Source organism: Mauremys reevesii, linkage group 4, assembly GCF_016161935.1.
Source record: "Mauremys reevesii isolate NIE-2019 linkage group 4, ASM1616193v1, whole genome shotgun sequence".
Lineage (NCBI taxonomy): Eukaryota > Metazoa > Chordata > Testudines > Geoemydidae > Mauremys > Mauremys reevesii.
The window spans coordinates 11,274,029-11,280,028 of NC_052626.1; positions in this window are offsets into that span (position 1 = coordinate 11,274,029).

Genomic DNA, 6,000 nt, shown 5'->3' on the forward strand with positions numbered 1-6,000 from the left:
TACAACTTGGAATTTGACAAAACAAGCTTTTAAAAGTCAGGAAATGCAGAATTAAAGACAAAAGCTCATCCTTAACTCGGCTTCCTCTTCTTATGCCTTAATATGATCTCTTTATGCAATTATTTGCCACTTAATACAATCTGGCATTTCTTGTACAGTCATGCATCCAACATGTTATAGTAGACTATAGTTTTCAGACTTGACTTGATTTTTAAGTCTCACTGAGATCCACAGAACAAAGCAACTTAGAGAAATCAACTATTCAAACCACTATAAAAAACCTAAACCTGCAAGAAAAAAATGCCTGTTCCTTCGGCATGTCTGCATACAGAAAGTGTCTCCGACAAAACTACAATGGTCAAAGCCCGCATATGGCAATATTTAATCCTGGAATAGTGACAGGTTTAAAGGGTAAAGTCTGGTGAACCCACCAAGCAAGAAACGATTGCGTTCTAACTTCCGAGAGCTCTGCATTTCCCTTTCCAATGGGATACAGCACTTGTTTCTAGCCCTGGCAGGTCACGAGAGCTCAGACATTAAATATGCAACATTAGAGTTGGTAGAAAAAGCTGCTTTGGATCCTTTTTAGAGGGTTCTAAATTCCATTTGTTATAATTTCAATCTTCGGATGGATGCCTCTCAGTACAAGAGTGCTTGATTTTACAAGCAGAGGGGCACATAAAAACAGCACCAATCAAAATAACGTGAATGCTATTTTATAATGACAGGTTTCAGAGTAGCAGCTGTGTTAGTCTGTATCAGCAAGAAAAACAGGAGTCCTTGTGGCACCTTAGGGACTAACAAATTTATTTGAGCATAAACTTTTGTGGGCTACAGCTCACTTCATCGGATGCATAGAATGGAACATACAGTGAGAAGATATTTATACATATAGAGAACATGAAAAGGTGGAAGTAGCCATACCAACTGTAAGAGGCTAATTAATTAAGAGAAGCTATTATCAGCAGGGGAGAAAAACTTTTGAAGTGATAATCAACATGGCCCTTTTTAGACCGTTGGCACAAAGGTGTGAGGATACTTTAACATGGGGAAATAGATTCAATTATTGTAATGACCGAGCCATTCCTAGTCTCTGTTCAAACCTAAGTTAATGGTATCTAGTTTGCATATTAATTCAAGCTCAGCAGCTTCTCGTTGGAGTCTGTTTTTGAAGCTTTTCTGTTGCAAAATTGCCACCTTCTGTGAAATATGCAGCATAAACAAAATAGATGAAGGTAATGAGGAAAATATGTTTCATCGGCAGTCATTGGGAGGTCATATTTCACTTCTGAATAATGTAGCTGTCCCAGAACGTAACCAATAAAACCTTTATACCATACCCCGTTATCCTGCATTCTCTCACGTTATACAGATAATGATCATTATTATAATGATGTGCTATTAATGTTTTATTGACACGAGTTTGGAGTGACCATGGTACTCATTGGAAAGAAGTGGTCTGGGTGAGCTCTACAGATGGGGTTTTCCAACGCTCCTAAGTGAATTAGGAGCATAAATTCCATTGACTTTCAGTGGGATTTGTCCTCCTAAATCACTTAAATGGATTTGAAAATCCCAGTATACAACTGCAGCATTGTTAGTATTAAACAACTATATCGCGGTAACTCAATGGCCTCAATCTGTTGTCCTGTGCATTGTACTGCCATGAAATAAATTGCAGTCACTGCCCCAAAGCTATTCCAGAAATCCAAACCCAAATCTGTACTGAAATGTTTCCCCTTTATTTGACTCTTAAATCACCAGCCAGGGGAGTCAGTGGAAGGTTTACTCTTGACTTCAGTGGGAGTTGGATCAGGCCTACAATCAGGATCACACAGAGAGACAGTGTAGTACAGGTTAGTTAAGCTTCATTAACCTAACACTGGTGATCTCTGGAAATTTCAAGTTCTTTTCCCTTTCCAATATTTTAAAAATTCCTACCAGTGTATTTCAGCAATCAACTACGTAGTGGCCACACACCCCCAATTCTTTGAATCCAGTGTAAAAATAAAGACAATCCTAGGTGTTTGGCTGACATCTATGATCACTATTTATGTGTATAGTGGTACTGTCTGGGAGGACCCATTAGGGTGACCAGATAGCAAGTGCAAAAAATCGGGACGGGTGGGGGGTAATAGGTGCCTATCTAAGAAAAAGCTCCCAAAATCAGAATTGTCCCTATAAAATCAGGACATCTGGTCACCCTAGACCCCATTGTGTTAGATGCTGTACAAACACAAAGACAGTCCCTGCCCCCTAATCTACTTGTATAAATACAGTCTGATCCCTCTTGAATATAGTGAGTTGAGGTGCACTTTGTGAACTGACTCTTTTGCGGGATCTTGCATTCCATGAGCAAACCTCCTTTGCCGTTGCAGCAGGGATGATATTCCAAGAAGGCACCATAAAGTCAAGGCAACGTTGCCAAGCTCATCATAGCAGAGCACCTTGGAAATACAGCATTTAGACTAAGGTAGCATGGAGACTGTTACAAGAGCTCTGCCTGTCGATATAAACATGCCAGAAGATGGCCCTCAGGAACACCTAGTACATTTCCTGGGGCGTGGTTTTGTAAGGACCAACACCACTTCTTGTGCATAGCAAATGGCTTCCTCTGTGCACTCTTTACATGAACTCTTAACACAGGCAGGTCAACTGGGAAAAAGGAAAAGGAAGCCAAGGATTGGCAGAGACAGGCCCGAGAGCAGCAAGACAGTGAGAGGAAGCAGAGCTGGAGGGAAGCACAACAGCAGAAATGCTGCTTAGTGGAGGTGGTGGGGGACTTTTGTGCAAACCAGCAGAGAAGGAGCAGAAGGAAAGACCTAGCAGCAGACAGATGGAGCTGTAGAAGCAGAGAATGAGACAAGGGCCCTGATTCCAGGTGGTGGCCAAGCACCTTTGCACCTCCTGGGTTCTGGAGGCAGCCAGGGATCAGATTGGTCCTGCTGTAAATTATAGGTGCTCAAGTGGCTGTCCAGCAGTAACAGCACTTTGGCCTTGTCCCTTCCTTCTCAAGCCTCCCCGCCCCTGACACGGTTCTATGCCAGGAGCTGTGACATACAGTCATTCCACTTAGGGCTGCCAACTTTCTAACTGCACAAAACCGAACACCCTTGCCCCGCATTGCCCCTTCCCCGAGGCCCCGCCCCTGCCCCACCCCTTTCCTGAGGCCCCACCCCCACCCACTCCAGCCCCCCTCCCTCCATCGCTGGCTCTCCCCCACCCTCACTCACTTTCACCGGGCTGGGGCAGGGGGTTGGGGTGTGAGAGGAGGTGAGGGTTCTGGGGTGGGGCTTGGGAGGAGGGGTTTGGGGTGCAGGAGTGGGCACCCAGCTGGGGTAAGGGGTTGGAATGCGGGAGGTGGTGTGGGATGTGGGCTCTGGGAGGGAGTTTGGGTGTAGGAGGGGGCTCAGGGTTGTGGTAGGAGGTTGGGGTGCGGGCTCCATGAGGGGGCTCAGGGCTGGGGGAGGAGTTTCTGACGTGGGGCAGGGGGTTGGGGTGTGGATTCCAGCTGGGCAGGTGCTTACCTCAGGCGGCTCCCAGTCAGCGGTGCAGCGGGGCTAAGGCAGGCTCCCTGCTTGCCCTGGCTCCGCGCTGCTCCCGGAAGTAGCTACACAGAGGCACAGCCAGGCAGCTCTGCCTGGTGCACGCTGCCCATGCCCGCATGCACTGCCCCTGTGGTTCCTGGCCAATGGGAGCTGTGGAGCCAGTGCTGGGGGTGGGGGCAGCATGTGGAGCTACCCTGATTGCCCCTGCGCCTAGGAGCCGGAGGGAAATGCCGGCCGCTTCCAGGGAGCTGCACAGAGCCAGGGCAGGCAGGGAGCCTGCCTTAGCCTTGCTGCGCTGCTGACCAGACTTTTAATGGCCCGGTCAGTGGTGCTGATCAGAGCCACCAGGGTCCCTTTCTGACCAGGCGTTCTGGTAAAAAAAAAAAAAATGGATGCTTGGCAACAGGATGCCTGGCAAGCCCTATGCCACAGGGAATTCCCTCCGCTATCACTGGGTTATATTCCCTAGTAATGAGATGCTCTGGTTTTGCAGTTCCTGTAAATTCACAGAGCCCGTGTACAGGGTTAGCAGTCGAGATCAGAATCTGGTCCAAGGTCTGGTGTACAGAGAGGCAGGTGGAGTCCTGCAATGAGACTGCATTAGAGAGAACCCCTCTGGAAAATGGTAAAACGCTAGCAAGATCACAGTGTAAATGACTCAGAGCGACGTGGGTCCCTTAGGAAAAGATCAGAATGATCTGGAGGTTGATCCTGCCCTCTTTACTCAAGCACAGCCAGTGGAGTGGAGAATTTCCACTGTGACAATATGTACTGGAATAAAGCCCTGGTCCACCAGGGCTCCGCCCCAGCAGTTCAAGAAGGGGCCCCCGGTGCCATTCATGAGAGAAAGACAGAATGAGTTAAATAGCCCCCCTCCTGTCTGGCAGCTCAGTTCCAAACACTGGAGCTATGCAAAATGAGTTTAATAAAATATTTCATCAGGGTTGAACCCCACGTATCATCTTATAGCGACGATCTCCTGCATGGTCTAAACTCAAGAACCAAATGTTGCAGACCAGGACTTGTGCTTATATTGCATTTGCAATATCAAAATATTACAATGTAGAGTACACTGGATTACCATCTAGTGTAGCCTAAATCCCCAGCTGGTGTGAACTGGGATAGCCCCACCAACATCCATAAAGATGCACTGATTTACATGAGCCGAGGGTCTGGTTCCACAGTTAGGGCATTCAAAATAAATACAGCTCCATCAACTATCTGACCCAATGCAATACATCCAGGATGTACTTGCAACAGAAAGGGTTATGTAACTGGGGTTTACAGACATGCATCCTGTGGCATCTGACTCTTCTGGTATCCTCTGCTGACTTGAGGAACCAATCTGTGTATCCAAAGCAATTACAGAAGCATGCCTCGTTGAGGCAGTTCACTCGTGTAGATACATTTTATTTCTCCCACCCAGCAAAATAAAAGGCCAGGAAAGAATAGTCAACTCAGCCTATGTGTTAATCTAGTCACAAGTATAATGTGATTTCCCTCCACCGCAGTAGTAGGCATCTCAACGCCTTACATATGGATCATTTTAATCTAATATAATCTGGCTGGCTATAAAGAGGGTTTCCCTACATTGCATCTGCTTGTGATTAATGCTCAAATATAGATGCCAGCTTTCAATCTACAGAAGTGTACAGTTTAGGAACCATGTATTTGGTAAATCAACAGTAAAGCACCTTTTTAACAGACATGAACATTTTTGCGGTAAATCATACCAGTTTGTTTGTGTCTTTCTGTAGATTTTCTTTTTAAATATGTGATGGTTTTTTCCATTTCTTTGACATGAATAGAGACCTGTTACCATTTATCCTTTAAGCAAAACAGCTCTTAAAAGCTCCTGATCACAGAACATAAGCAAGTATCACCTTGCCTTTAAAAATAACAAACGTTTTGAAATAAGGTCATTTACCTGCTTGTCATCTTCATTTTGCATTTGTTCACTGTAAACGCCAGCAGGAAGAAGACGACATTTTTGTGGAAACCAATATCAAGCATGTTATAGTAAAAAAATTAAAAAAAAAATCAATGAAGGATAGCTTTTTAATCACTAGTAAATACAAAGATTTTTATTTTATTATAATGATCAAATTAGGATTAATATAATCTTGTATATTGCTTCCCTTATGGTGGTTTAAATTTTGTAAAAAGTTTTCTATTAGTATTCTTACTCAGCAAGAAACATTTTAATTGTAAATTTGCCTTTTGGAGTCTTTAAATTACACAGACTACAATGAAGGGCGCTGTTTACACACACACACACACGACAACGATGGGAACTGTGTATCCACTAATCTGTAAATAGCCTCCCAGTCCAGGACTCATCTCTGAAATGTGGCATCAGTTGCACAGGCTCCAATTTAGTTTTAGTTGAATAAAGCATCCTAGATACGCAAATAACATCAAACTTGCTGGATTAGAGAGGGGCACCTCGTAC